This window comes from Lepus europaeus, chromosome 19, assembly GCF_033115175.1.
Source record: "Lepus europaeus isolate LE1 chromosome 19, mLepTim1.pri, whole genome shotgun sequence".
Classification (NCBI taxonomy): domain Eukaryota; kingdom Metazoa; phylum Chordata; class Mammalia; order Lagomorpha; family Leporidae; genus Lepus; species Lepus europaeus.
The window spans coordinates 62,720,924-62,736,992 of record NC_084845.1 but is presented as its reverse complement, the minus strand read 5'-3'; positions in this window follow the sequence as shown (position 1 = coordinate 62,736,992).

Here is a 16,069-nt window from a genome sequence, read left to right as displayed (position 1 = left end):
CATGCGCCTGGGCAAGCAGTGGAAGATGGCCCAAGTGCTTGGGCCCCCGCATCCATGGGGGAGACCAGGAAGAAGCTCCCGGCTTCGGTCTGGCCCAACCCTGGGCACTGAAGCCATTTGGGAAATGAACCAGCAGATGGAAGGTCTCCAACTCTGTTTCAAACAAAAAATCTCAGAAAAATCACTTCCCAGCGGGGAGGAAACTATTCAGTAATTAGATTTTTCCCTTGTGCGCATTACAGAATTGGGTGCTGTCAAATTCTGCCACGAAGAGGTGGCGCACTCGGCACCCTGGGCAGAGGCAGAGATGCTGTGCTCTCGTGTAATGGACATGCAAGCACCTGTCCATGACATCGCCTAAGAGAAAGCTGCCGTCCATGGGCGTCTTCCACGTGAAAGCACTCTGACAGAACGAGGGGAGGAGTGGAAGGATGTGGGAGAGAGGAGAAAACACAGAACACGAAAAGCCGTTGTTAGGTTTTGCCAGTTTTGCATCACCAGACAAATGGCCAATAGCTACCAGGGCAAAGTGAGTGCCACTGACCTAACTACACAGTATTTTCCCCACACCTGGGCTTCTACCTGTATACACATTCACAGAGGCACCTGGCAGTTATTTCCATTAGCTAACATAAGAAATAAGAATGCAAAACAGAACAGATGGCAGAGAAAATAAGGCATCTCTGAGTCGTTTGGCAACAAAACACTAGAAGCCACCCTGTATTAGTGTTGAACGGGTGCCAGGTACTGCTAAAGGCACATGTATTGTCTCAGGCCTCCCACCAGCCTACTTAGGAAGCAGTTACCCTTTGGTTACAGATAACGACTCTGGGATTCAGAGACTCTACATTGGGCCCAAGGGCACACAGTCAGAGTGATGGGGTCAGTACAGGACTCTCACAGGTTCACTGGGGTTCTCCTGTCCCTGTGCTAACCCATCCTGGGAGAGAGAGAACATAGAACTCTCCTGCCATGGCCCAAGAGAGCCACATGAACAGAGTTTGGCAGTACATGATTTCATGATGAATTAGGCAGGGAATTTAAATCCCCACTTTAGAACAAAGGCTACGTAAAGACTGTCGCGTACCAAAGTCTGTCGCCTAATAACTGCTTCTCTCTGGGGTGATAGCATTTCCTAGGAAACAGCACTACAGTGCCTGGAGCCTGCAACCCCAAGTCCCTTAGGATGCAGTAAGAACCCTCTGCATGAGGTCTATGCTATGGATAGGGAAAGAGGATCCCACAGCAGTGTAGAGTGTGCAAGGAATAATTTATGGGATTAATAGCACAAAATCATTATTAAATGTGATCTGGAAAAGGTCGCTAACTTATGTGTCATTCCAGTTCATCTTAGAAAATGTAAAACACGGGGGCTGGCATGGTAGCACAGGAGGTAAAGCCACCACCTGCGACACTGGCATCCCCTATGGGCTCCAGTGTGTGTTCCAGCTGCTCCATTTCTGATCCAGCTCACTACTAATGGCCTCAGAAAAGCAGTGGAAGATGGCCCTAGAGTTTGGGCCCTTGCACCCATGTGGGAGACCTGAAAGAAGCTCCTGGCTTCGGCCTGGTTCAGCACTGGCCATAGTGGCTGCCTGGGAAGTGAACCAGCAGATGGCAGATCTCTGTGTGTGTGTGTGTCTCCCTCTCTCACAGTAACTCCTTCAAATAAATAGGTGTTTAAAAAATGTAAAAGTATGCCAAGAACCCTATGCTTTGACCCCCTTACCTTACGTTGTTTTCCCTTGGATTTTAATTCCTTGACCCTCTCTGTTGTCTCCACTGATGCTGGTGCTGATGCTGATGCCCGAGTTATCGCTCATCGTCACCCCTGGATCTGAGTGGCAGCTACCTTCCTCCTCCAGAGAGGATCACAGTCTTTGTCATGGTGATTCTGGAACTACTGTCACTCGTTTACCATCCTCACCAGTTTCCCATAAGCACCTCTGTCACCTCTACTAATTTCTGATTGGTATTAAATTAAAAAAAAAATAGCTTTCTGTAAAGAAACCATTGAGAAAGAAAGCTTTATGGAACTCCTTTATATGGAGAATCTCTCAAAGCTGCAAGAGAAAAACACACACCACCTAAGGGACTGCCTAGCCACCTGACTGCTGACTTCGCAGCAGAAACCTTAGAGGCCAGGAGGGGAATGAGTGAAGGGAGAAAACCGCCAACCAAGATGACCCATACAAGCTGTATTTCAGCTGGAAGGAGTGACCGGTTCCCAGACTAACTCAAGCTTGGGCAATAAGGATCACCAGACCCCGCCTACACGGTCTACGGTCAACGGGTCTAGTGCTGCGGGTGCCCAGAAGCCATCCTGGAGTTCTGGGTTTGCAATCTACCTCTGGCTCCTGACTGTGGCTCCCTTCTAGAGCCCCTGGGAGGCAGTGGTGATGACTGACGTAGCTGGGTTCCTGCCGCACACCTAGGAGACCCACGCTGAGTTTCCATCTCCCAATCCCAAGCCAAGCCCAGCCCAGGCACTGCAGGCATCAGGAGAAGGAACCAGTAGCTGGGTCTTCCCCCCACTCTTCCTCCCTCCCAAATAAATTTTTTTTAATGTAAAAACAAAAAAAGATACACTGATGGGAATTCCTCAGACAAGGAAAAGACACTATGCAGGAAAAATATCAGAAGGTAGAAAACTCACTGAATTAGAGATCCCAGAAGTAAAGATGCACATCGACAGCAAATGATCTTCAACCAGCTTGCTCAAAGTGTGCACTGGAGAAGCCACAGTTTTTCAGTAAGCAGTGCTGGAGAAACTGGGAGTCCACATATGGAAGAGCAAAACTAGACTTCCACTCCTCTCTTTCCTCATAGACAAAATCAACTCCAAATCGATTCAAGACCTAAATGTAGGGGCAGGTGCTGTGGCATAGCGGGTCAAGCTGCCCCCGGCAGCGCCGGTATCCCATGTGGGCACCAGTTCAAGTCCCAGCTGCTCCACTTCCGATCCAGCTCTCTGCTATGGCCTGGGAAAGCAGAAGATGGCCCAAGTCCTTGGGCCCCTGCGCCCACATGGGAGACCCAGAAGAACCTACTGGTTCCTGGCTTTGAATCAGCAAAGATCCAGCCATTGTAGCCAACTAGGGAGACCTCTCTCTCTCTCTCTCTGCTTCTGTAACTCTGCCTTTCAAATAAATAAAGTCTTGTGGAAAAAAAAAAAAAAACTAAATATAAGACCAGACACTGTAAAACCATCAGAAAAAAACATAGGTAAAATGCCTCAGAACATTGCAATGATAAGAGGTTTTATGTCTAGGGTACTAAAAGCATAGGAAACAAAAGTAAAAACAGACATGTGGAATTTCAAACTAAAAAGCTTCTACATAGCAAAGAAAACAGTCCACGAAACAGACAGCCTGCAGAATGGGAGAAAGTATTCCCAAACTATGTAACTGACAAGGGGTTAATAACCAGAATACATAAAGAACCCAACTCAGTAGAACAGAAAGATAATCCAATTTAAAAATGGGCAACAGATCTGAAAAGGCATTTTGAAAAGGAGGAAAAGAATGGCCAACAGCTGCACGAAGAAAACCCCCAGTGTCACTAATCACCAGGTAAATAAAAAGACTATAATGAAACACCACACTGTCCAGTTAGAATAGTCACCGTCGTCAAGACAACAGAGGGACCAGTGCTGTGGCGTAGTGGGTAAAGCTGCCGCCTGCAGTGCCAGCATCCCCTATGGACACCATTTTGAGACCTGGCTACTCCACTTCTGATCCAGCTCGGTACTGTGGAGTGGGAAGGCCAAGTGTTTGGCCCCTGCAACCCACGTTGGGGACCCTGAAGAAGCTCCCAGCTACTGGCTCTGGATTGGCCTAGCTCTGGTCATTGCGGCCATTTGGGGAGAGAACCAGTGAATGGAAGACTTCTCTTTCTCTCTCTTTCTCTGCCTCTACCTCTCTGTAACTCTGCCTTTCAAATACATAAATAAGTCTTTTTTTCTTATTAAAAAAAAAAGGACAAGAGAATTGCTGAAGATATGAAGATTAGAGAATCCTTTACACACTGTCAGCTGGAATGTAAATTATTACATCCTCTGTGGAAAACAGTATGCAGGTTTCTCAAAAAACCAGAACTGAAACTACAATAGGACCCAGCAATTACTGAGTATTTATCCAAAGATAATGCATTCAGTATATGATAAGTATATGAAAAGATCAGGAAAGGTTAATAGGTTCTATGTTACAGTTGGACAGCATAAAGAAATTCTGGAATTCTATGACATAGTAGGACAACTATAGAGGACAACAGTATACTCCGTGTTTATTTTATATATATACATATATATAAAATAGACTCATTATGTATATTATATATATATGATTTTTTTCACCAAAGCCTGTGATAAATGTTTGAGGAGGTAGCTATGTTTACCCCTAGCACTGCACAATGTACTCCTGTATTGAGACATCACATGGTACCCCATAAGTATGTACAACTATTAGTTAATAAAAATTTAATGACACAGAAAATCTCCACTACATGGCTTAAGGAGATAGCCATCAAAAAGCCACCCTGATAAACATTAACATTTTAATTATTCATGTCAAAACATAAAACTGTCACCTGAACTGGTTTACAGAATTCATACTTGAACAAAAGATTCCTTAGTGGGAAGGAGATTAGGTGATTAAGTCCTTCATAGCATCATTAAGTTGAGACCACAGGTGGAATTTTCGGTCAACAAGACTATCTGAATCCCAATTCCAACAAGCACAGAGAAAGAGCACATCCTATCCATTAAATGTACCCTTGCGGACAGAGCTCTCACTGAGACACGATGTAGGTGGCTTTTGTAACTTCCTGTTAGAGAAGACAGCAGCAGCAACGTCCACGGGTTGGGTTTCCCTGAATGTCCCCAGCAATCTGTCAGTTTCTCCAAGATAATAGCCCACTTCCTTGCCCATCACACGTGTCCATCTTGTTTGAACAGCAGAGAGACTCTTGCAAAGAATCCCTAGGTATTCTCCTATACGGTCTCTAACGAGGGACAGAACCGAGCTCATCAGCTGGTCATTCCACACGGAATCGTTGGCTTTGATGGCCAAGCGAAGGCTGGGGTGCTTCCCTCCATCGCACGGAGATGAGGCAGAGGCAGTGGTGTTCCAAGAGGGGAATCCCGAATGGCCACCTTTCCCTCCACTCCGCTTTTTCTTTCTGTACCTGTTCTCTCTAACGAAGCCTTCGTGTCCCCATACAGGTTAGGCTCTCGCCCGACGTGTCCTGGTGTTAACACGGCAGTGCCCACCCCACACCCTGGAAAGCACCGTCTTACGTAACATCACTTGGAACCTCTCACCCATCCGTCTGCATAAGTTACAGACTTTGTAAACCAGAGGGCAGTACAATGCATGCACCTTTGCTGTGATGTTCTCAGAGCCCTTGGGGAGACGGTCTTTGAAGGTGAACCAGGGCCAGGGGCTGTTCCTTCTCCCCTCTTTCATGTGGCTGGGGTACAGGAAGGCCCAGGCCGGCCCGCCCTGGGCACGAGCTTTATCGCTTCTACTGTTCTTATCCGCACCCCTCAGTTCCTGCACACCCACTTCTCGCCCTGGGGGCCAAGTGCTCTGTCTTCCCAAGCGCTTCCTCTCTCCTGCCACAGTGCCCTTGGAAAGCCAGGTTGGATCCAAAGTCCCAGGATGACAGTTTCCAAATAGATGGTTGCATCGCAATCACCTAAGGGCATTTCATAGGAAAACTTCCCATGCCTCTTTCAAGAAATTGAATTCATGAAGACTGAGGGTGGCATCTGGGAATTCATGCTTAAACAGCATCCAGGTTTCCTGACCAACAGTTTTGGAACCCAGGTCTAGGGAAGAAGAAGCAAACAACTTGGGTCTGTCTTCCTAGGTAGACAAAGGGGTCCGCTTGGAACCCTGGCACGGCTCTGCAGTGGGTGGTCCACATTCAGTTAATGAAATGGGGGTTCCCTTTGCTTCCTCTATTTTTATCCACGTGTGTCTCACCCAGAAACCCTTGGTTTCTCATGGAATGTCCTGGTCACCTGTCTGTTTCTTTACCAGCCCAAGCTCATCAGTTGCTTAGGCCCCAGCTTGGGTGGACGACAGCCGTAGTACTGAGGACCACTGACCATTTCTTTCGGCTAAACACCCACGGGCCAGAAGGTATTTCTGTGTTTCTTAAAAAGGTGTGCAACAGGAAAGCCAGTGAAATTCCCTTGTGGAACTGGGCTTCGGCAAATGGCTCTTAGGGCCTCGGCGGTTCGCATGTACGAAGAAACCTATAGTGAGTGCGTGGAAACAGATGTAATCCCCAGAGCCGGAATCAAGACAGAGTGCAGGAAGCTGTCCTGCTTCCTGCCGGCCCACCCGGTTCCAAGACATGAATTAACCATCTTCACACATGGTGCCAAATGTCATCTTCCTATCTGGTCACTAAAAACACACTGGCCACGTGGCCGACTGGACTGAATCAAGTAACTTAGCTTCGGTACACCGGAAACAGACAGACAGACGGACCAATCTGCCATCGGGAGGAGCTGTGAGGATGCTCTTGGGGGCAAACTACACTAGAAACAAGTTTTTTTTTCTTGGTGGCTGCTCTTCTGGGCCCCTGCTCTCTCTAATGCCTAATTTTGTTAACTCACAGTTTACTGTTTTCTTTCCAAAAAAGATTGGTTTCAGATATTTAAAAATGAAAATGTTGTCTATTTAGACAGCTGCACAGTGCAAACCCAATAAAGGAACCACTGCTATTGTATTCAGCAAATTTCTTTTTTCTGATGCCCATGTCATTCAAGGCTTTTAGAACCTGCAGGCATGTCTCCTGAAGGGACGGGCGCTTCCCATTTGTTAGCATTTGTATTTGTTTCCCTGCTAAAATCCCTCCCACATCGATAACGACTCTTTTATAGTTTTTATAAAAGAAATTCACTCTTGTTTGAACTGCCCCAACTACAGTTTTTGTACATTTTTGCTAACTAAAACACATTCGTTCTCTTAACAACCAATCAAGGAGAAATCGGAGCACAACAAAATAATACTTTGCTCCTGACCCAGAGGGACTTCTACCTGAAAACACAGAATGCTTATCCACACAACAATCAGGCAATGTTCCAAGGTCACAGAGCCGCAATGTTTTTCTAAAATCCTGTCACATCCATCCTAGTCAACACCTGATAATGTATGATATTGCTGATATTATTTATGTAAGGGCCATGTAAAGTGTTTTCAACCCCCTTTAAACTCATATAATTGTAAAGTGTAATAGTGGGGCCGGTGCTGTGGCACAGTGGGCTACAGCCCTCGCCTGCAGCACTGTCACCCCATATGGGCACTGGTTCTAGTCCCGGCTGCTCCACTTCTGATCCAGCTCTCTGCTATGGCCTGGGAAAGCAGTAGAAGATGGCCCAAGTACTTGGATCCCTGCACCTGTGTGGGAGACCCAGAGAAAGCTCCTGGCTCCTGGCTTCGGATCAGCTCACCTCTGGCCTTTGTGGCCATTTGGGGAGTGAACCAGAGGATGGGAGACCTCTCTCTCTCTCTGTCTCTCCCTCTCTCTGTAACTCTGTCTTTCAAATAAATAAAATGAATACTTAAAACAAACAAACAAAAAGGATAGTAGTAATTACAGAGTGCTCCACTTGCACGCTGATGTATCAAAACTGAGAACTAGCAAAGACTGTAGGGATTGTTCCTTGTTCCCATTTCACAGATCTACAAACTGAGGCCCAAACTTTTCAGAGTCTTTCCTAACTATGTAATGAGTTCATGGGAAGGTCAGGTCAGTCACGGTGACTCGAGACAAGGATGCTTCTCATTGTTTTATAAATATTTGACTTTTACTTGACAGGAAAACACTTTTGTTAAGTTCAAGGGTAAGTTTAATGATTAGTAAGTTTCAAATTGACACCTCGCAAGGTCATTACTGCATTGATAAAATATACATGATATCCATCTAAGTTCCTCTCTTCCAGAAGAAATGCTCCCGGATCGCAGAAAACAGAACGACGTCACCATCTTCCCTTTGGGTAGGGACAAGGTCACTGTCCTGGGGACCGAGTTTTAAAGCTGTCAGACCTCTGCCCTTTCCAAAACTCTGTCTGCAGGAGACTGTTCACTGCTCTGCCCCCAGCCGTGCCTTAGAACAACGGCACACAATCCCATGCGTATACTGAAGCTACTGGGATGATGCTTTTCCTGAGTGGGTTTTATGGTATGCGCATCTCAGGAAAGACATTGAAATGAGTGCAACATGCTGGAAATGAGGCTGCCTGTGCTCACCCCAGCTGTGATGCCGCCAAGATAGGAGGCCAGTTTTTGCTGGACAAGAGTAGGGTAGGAAGCATGGCAGAATTCTACACTCTGCTCACAGCAGCAATGACAGCCTAACACCTTACTCATTCATAGCTCTGATGACCTTGGCAAGAGCAGCTACCCTTGCATTTGAAGCCAACTGCCTCCCTAAAGTATGTGTGTGTGCGCACGCATGTCTGGGGGCAGGACGGGGCAGGTGGGTTTCCCTGAGACCGATGGCACTGGCTAGAGAGAGCAAGATAGCAAACAATCTCCTGCTCGTGCTCCCTTCTAACCCCCAAAGAGAAACTATGTGGGGGGAAGGAACTGGGCACACGGTGTTCTGGAATACCTCGAGGCTTTCCTAGAACAGATTCTGTAAAACCTCCTTAGAAGAATCATCTGGTAAAATGTTAATGTTTCATATATTATCATAAAATTTTCCCAGGACCAGCTGTGAAACTGAGAATAGCCATGTGATAATACACTACAAGACTTCCTGAAGACCAGCAATAGGAATGGGCAGAACAGGAAGAAGCAAAGATAATACATGATTATGATGTGAGCCACTGACACTCATGTCCACGTGTGCCACATGTATGAAATATACTGTGCCTTTTCCAAGTCTTCGTCTGCCTTTCTCCAACTGTACGAATCTTAAAACAGCATGTGGCCAGTGCCGCGGCTCAATAGGCTAATCCTCCGCCTGCAGCACCAGCACACCAGGTTCTAGTCCCGGTCGGGGCACCGGATTCTGTCCCGGTTGCCCCTCTTCCAGGCCAGCTCTCTGCTGTGGCCCGGGAGTGCAGTGGAGGATGGCCCAAGTGCTTGGGCCCTGCACCCGCAAGGGAGACCAGGAGAAGCACCTGGCTCTTGGCTTCGAATCAGTGCGGTGCACCAGCCATAGTGCGCCGACCGCGGAGGCCATTGGAGGGTGAACCAACCGCAAAAGGAAGACCTTTCTCTCTGTCTCTCTCACTGTCCACTCTGCCTGTCAAAAAACAAAACAAAACAAAAAAACAGCATGTGACGTGATTTCTAGCTCTTCTAATTCTGGTATAAACCAAGTCACAGACATTTCATACAACGGCACTAGATTCCTGGAGACACCATCTGTCACTTAAGAGCAATAATTTTGTATCCACATCAACATCAAGTTCATATCCTGAGTTGCCCCCAAAAATTCATCTGGCCAATAGCAGTGGCTCTCTTGGAGTCTTAACTCCTTCATCTAGAGGCAGGCATTTAATCATTTATTCAACAGAAGTTAGCATCGCTTGTGATGCAATTCCACACCAGGTTGGAGACACAGAAACAGCTTCTGCCTCCACTGGGCTCATGACCCGTGCATGCAGAGAGCTATTCACTGAGGCATTGCACAAAAACAACCTTACAAATCCATTCAAAGCAAGCTGCAAAAAACTGTCATTGCAGCAGGAGCTAACACACTGCCAGACTCCCATCCGCCCAGGTAGCTAAGCCGCTTTCTTGCACAACTGCCCGCGGAGAAGTTTCACTCCCCAAGATGGACCTGCATTTCTTTTTCCAAGGGTGCGATGGTGCTGCCAGCGCTCGCTTTGCCTGGAGCACAGAAAACCCCGAGAGCCTGAAAACTTCCTCAAACTTCCTCTTCTGCCCAATACTGCACAGATTGCCAAGCGACGCATCATTCCCTTGTGAGTGAACTGGCCATGAGTAACTGCTGTGATTAGGATTCTTCTGAATGTTTTCTAAGGAACCGTTCACTGAAGGGCACTAGCTGTCACACCGCGATTCTCATCAGGGCAGCTACGAAGACGGCAGTCAAAGAAATGAGAACACAACAGGGAGGATGGTAACAAACGATGAGTGTTCGCGGCTTTGAAAAAGTCTGTACCGAAACAAACACATCTTACTACTCCGTTTCTCTGAGCTGTCTCAAGTAGCTTTATATGAAAAGAATGCCCACAGCTTAATAGCAAAAATCCACGTGATTGTGAAACTGGTACAGGCCTGCAATAGGCATTTCTCTAAAGATGGCAAACAGGCCTCGACATCCCAGCACATCAGCAGAATGCAAATCAAAACCACGAGGAGACGTCACTTCACACCTGTTGGAATGGCTGGCGTCCAAAAGATCCAAGGTGTGACCGAGGATGAAGCGAACAGGAAATCCACCCACACTACTGGTAGGAATGTCAACCAGCAGAGCCACCGTGGTGGAAAGTACGCAAGTTCTCGGGGGAAAAACAAACACTAAGAAGAGAACTACCAAGTGATCCAGCAGTTCTACTCCTGGTCACCCACCCAAAGGGAACAGAATCAGTATGCCGAAGAGATATCTGCTCCCGTGGTCATTACAGGAAAATTATGAAGTCTACCTACTGAGAAATCAACACAGAAAATATGTAGGTATGCATGTGTCCACCAAAGACAAAAGCCTCTGCTATTCTAGCCCAAAAGAGAGAGAAAATCAGAATTTATCCCTTACCCCTGAATCTCAATTCATGCCATTGTCGTCACCCCACCCCATCCCCACCCCTTTATCCTTCCCCAAATTCAGAAGCAGGGGCCTGGGAAAGAGGAGGGGGGACGCAACTTGAAAGATTTGTATGGAGGAATTCACGTCCACCTGCTGTCCCCTACCCTCACCCAACCCCACCCCACACCACTAAGATATAAAAAGGCCCAGCCCCTGGTGTTGGGGCCTCTACCATGCACTGTGTCCAGGCTGGGCACCCCAGCAGTTGCTCTCCCACCTTTTGGGCCCCTGCCATGTGTTTAGTCAAAGTGCACACCGGTGGCTGGTCACCCACCTCTGTGGATTTATTTGCTCTGAATAAATGTGGTCTGGCTGCATGTTCATACCCTGCATCCTCTCGGATCCATGCTCCTTTTCTCTTACATTCGGTGCCTGTTTGGGGAGGCACCAATTTGCACTCTTTACCTTACAGTGTGTGTGTGTGTGTGCATACACACATAGACACACATAGACACTATTATACACATGTGTTTATATGATGTGGCATTACTCACTCCTAAAAAAGGAAATCTTGCCATTTGCAACCAAATGGGTGAACATGAAAAACATTACGCTAAGTGAAATAAGCCAAAGCCAGCCAGACAGGTAGACTACATGGTCTGATTTATATGTGAACTTTAAAATACTGAAGCTCATGGCAGAGTCAAATGCTGTTTTCCAGGAGTGGGGGGGTGGGGAAATGTTCCAAGTGTGTAGGTTCAGTTATAAAATAAAGTCTGGAGGCCGGCATTGTGGTGCAGCAGGTTAAAGCCCTGGTCTTCAGTGCTGGCATCCCATATGAGTGCTGGATCGAGCCCCGGCTGCTCCTCTTCTAATCCAGCTCTCTGCTATGGCCTGGGAAAGCAGGAGAAGATGGCCCAAGTCCTTGGGGCCCTGTGCCTGCGTGGGAGACCCAGAAGAAGCTCCTGGCTCCTGGCTTCAGATCGGTGTAGCTCCAGCTGTTGCGGCCATCTGGGGAGTGAACCAGAAGATGGAAGACCCTCTCTGTCTGTCTGTCTCTCCCTCTCTCTGTAACTCTTTCAAATAAATAAGTCTTAAAAAAAAAATAACATAAAATCTGGGGATCCAACATACTGCACGGTGGCAATAGTCAACAATACCACAAACCTGAAATGTGCTACGACAGGAGGCACTATTTTCATGCCTCAAAAGTAAAAAACAGACAGACAATGTTAACTACGGGAGGTGACAGATACATTCATTTTCCTGATGGCGATGGTAGTTTCACAATGTGTATTTATCCCAAAAGATCAAGTCATAGACAGTAAATACATTTAGTTGTGATTTGTCGATCACACCTCAAAAAGAAAAGCTAGGAAAAGGGCGTTAGGCCTTTGAGGCTTTCCAGGAAGGTAACCTAGGTAAGCAGGTTCATTCACAGTCACAAAGTGGCCCAGCGCTGGACCACGTGACCTCAGCTGCGCGCCTCCTGGCACAGGTGCATGGCCGGGGTCCCCCAAGGCCCGAGAGCTGGCAGCCGGGGAGCCAGCAGCTGCCAAGCCAAGCTTTTCCCCAGAGTGGAAGGAAGTCAATTCCTTTGTGATCATTAACTAAATCCTGACTGGGTGGGCACTTGTAACGTCTTTCTCAATGCCATCGTCTTACTGGCAGAGTTTATAACTGAACTGCAGCCAGACTCACTTAAGGAACAGGAAAGAACCTTTGGCTGGGGCCAAAGCGCTTGTTCTCCATCCAAAAGTAGTGGCCCAGGTAGAGGTCTCGGCTGGAGGTCAGGCTGTGATTCTCAACGGATCAATTGTTTTCACCCATCTGCCCTCCCCAGGGTCCGGAAGACTCGCACTAGGACTTGGGGCGAGATGAATGTGCCGCCTTCACATTGTCTATCCGGAAGGCACACTCTGGGTATTGTCTGCTAGCACAAAGAGTCTTTCAGAGTTACCTTGTCAAGGATTGCTTTTGGGGAGATTAGTGTCTCGGGATCCCCAGGACAAAGTAGCAGGGAGATTTAGCAGTGGATCGAGATAATCTTATCAACCCAGATAATGCAGACCTTGGTTTCACTGCCTTCAAATGCAGTAGCCAAACAGTCACCAGCAAGTTCAACTCCTCTCTACAAGAAAAGTGGGCTGCCACGGACTAAGCCCCAGTCATGTGCCAGATACCTTCACGGGCACTTGATCTGCTCTCTCATGGTTCTCACATCAAACCCCTTATCGTTTCCTCCCTTTCAAGGAGCAGGAAGCTACGGTTCAATAAAGCTAAGTAGTTTTCTTAAGTCATGCAGCACAAATGATGGAGCTGAGCTTACAACACAGGTTTGTTTCAGGGGGAAAGAGGGTTTTTTCTACTTAGGAAACATAAGTCAACTTATTAAAAACAAGCTAGAAGTAAGCTACATTCATAAATTACCCTGCGGCTTCTCCTTATAATTTGCTGAAGTCTCTTAGAGGCCATCTCTTGAACAGCCAAACTCTAGACAAAATATGGAAAACAAGTGCTTGGAGATTCTGAAAGTTAATATTACCAGGTCCACTGTGCCAAAGACAATGCAGGAAACAAATAGCAACCTTGTAAATGTATTTTCTTCTCTCTCCACTTTGACTTAAGACTTTAACTTAAGGCTATAGATACACAGCAGCATCTACCTGAGAATTCTGATACAGCTTCTGGATGGAAGAGCCAGAAAAAGGAACCCCTAGATGTCATGAATGGTAGCCAGAAAATAAGAGCGGAATCCTGAATGCAAGATACCCAAGGAAGGGCAATTCCTAATGCCGAGTATGAATGCCCTAGGACTCTGATCTGAAGCATAGCATAGGCACGTGGCAACTGCTCACATCACCATTATAAATAATTGAACGGAAATGTGAGCTGACAGCACCAATAGGTAACACAGAATTTATATTTTGAGTCTGATCTACTGGCCTACTATCTGCTAACAAGCCAAAAACAAAACATCAGTCCATCAGTCTTGGAGGAAGGTAGGGGAATTCTGAACTCAGAGTCTCTACAACATAATATTCTCTACACCCAGGATACAACCCAAAATTATCAACAGAGAACTATTAAATATTAATGCCCCTTCCTACCAAGAAATATTATTAATGTGTCAATCTAAAAATGACTCAGTTATGGAAAGAATCTGGCATTTTAAGTTACATGAGAACTTTAAAGGAGATATGTCTATCCTCAATGACGACAAGAACACACACTCAAAATTAAGATAGAAAACAACAGCAGATAAATATAAAACATAACACACACACACACACACACACTAAATGGGGGCCAGCCCTGTGGTAAAACCGCTTAAGCTGCTAGCTGCAACACCAGCATCCCTTATGGATGCCAGTTCCAGTCCTGGCTGCTCCACTTCCAATCCAGCTCCCTACTAATGCACCTGAGGAAGAAGAAGTTGGACCAAGTGTTTGGGTCCCTGCACCCTCATGGGAGATCCAGATGGAGCTTCTGGCTCCTGGCTTCAGCCTGGTCTAGCCCTGGCTGTTACGGCCATTGGGGGAGGGTACCGGTGGGTAAAAGATTGATCTCTCTCTCTCTCTCCCCCCCCCCTCTACATAACTCTGCCTTTCAAATAAATATATATATTTTTTAAAAAAAACTAACTGGAAATGTTTGAACCGAGAAGCATCATACTTTAAATAAAAGTTCACTGCCTGGGCTTAATGGGAGAATGGATGTAACAACAGAGAAGCCGGAATGTGCAGACAGAGCAACAGAAAATAAGCAATTGAAAAGATAAATGATGGGATGAAAAGGAAGAGCCAAGGTGATGGTAAAGATATCAGAAAATCATCTTCTGCCTAAGAGCACTGCAAACATCTGAAAAAAATATTCAGATTCAACCTTTCAGAACTCTGCAAATAAGCCAAGACCTGCAGCAACCTTGAGGGGGCTTCAGTTCGCAAAAAGACAGCTCGGTATCTGTAAGAACAGCAAGCCTGGGAGAGCTCTGCTTTGCTTTATTCCCATTCTTCTCTCTAGCACCGAGGCAGATTGAGAGTCTATGATAAAACCAATGATCTGGCAGCTGGGGCCAACCAAGTGCGGCAAAGGCTCCTTCAAGACACAAATCCCAGACAACTGGCATTATTACCCTGTCTGGTGGCACCTTGGAAAATTCTGCTCACCAGGCTTGTCTCTAACTGACCAACTCGGAGGTCATCCTACGTGAACAGTCTTTCCCTTTGGCGGGACTTGTCAGAACAATCAGAGTCTGGTTACCATTGCGGCTGCCAGAGGTGGTGGCTAACACCTGGGGAAAGAAATTGGCTAACCACAAGGCTCACAAGAAGATTCTGGAGGATGAGATGTCCATAGGAGGCTTTGAAAAACTGACAACATTCTCGGATTCTGCAAGGCCATGCCTATGAGGACTACGGCCATGCCCAGAGCTGTGCACCTGTTCAAAATGCCTGAAACTGCATACCTAACCTGACTTGGAGGCTCTGAGCAAACAGCAAGCAGAGCTTAAGGCACAATGGTAAACTATCATCCTGACTCAGCAAGGGAGGCTTGCAGCAGCATGCAAACAGAGCCCTTGGGGGCCGGCACTGTGGCATAGCGGGTAAAGCCACCACCTGCAGTGCCGGCATCCCATATGGGCACCGGTTCAAGAACCAGCTGCTCCTCTTTCGATCCAGCTCTCTATTGTGGCCTGGGAAAGCAGTAGAAGATGGCCAAAGTCCTTGGGCCCCTGCACCCACGTGAGAGACCTGGAAGAAGCTCCTGGCTCCTGGCTTCAGATTGGCATAGCTCTCGCCATTGTGGCCAACTGGGGAGTGAACTGACAGATGGAAGACCTCTCTCTGCCTCTCCTTCTGTCTATAAATAAATCTTTAAAACAACAACAAAACAGAGTCCTTGGTGGACTGATGTGAAACCATCCAGCAGTATCAGTAATTTTCAATATGTAGATTCTTGCTATCTAGTCAGAGAATTCTGAATACTGCCTCAGGGCCGAAGCCAAAGGGCCCCGCGCCCCGAAGGCACAGGGCAACAAGGGCACAACAAGGGAAGGGCCCACCATGTTGCAGGCCTTTCAATTACTCCCAGCAGGGGAGTGGGTACATTGATTGACAGGTGGGCATACACCTGGGGTCAGGTAGGGGCATGAGATCACAAAGTGGGCGTGGTCTTCCAGCTCACAAATCTAACAGATTTTATCCTATCTGCCTGCCTACATCGTGTGCACCTGCCGTTTCCATGTATACAAGGAAATGCGTGCCATCCTGAGCTGACCACTAAGCTCACAACGCAGCGAGCTCTGTAGAGAATTAGTTCAAGAAAGTCA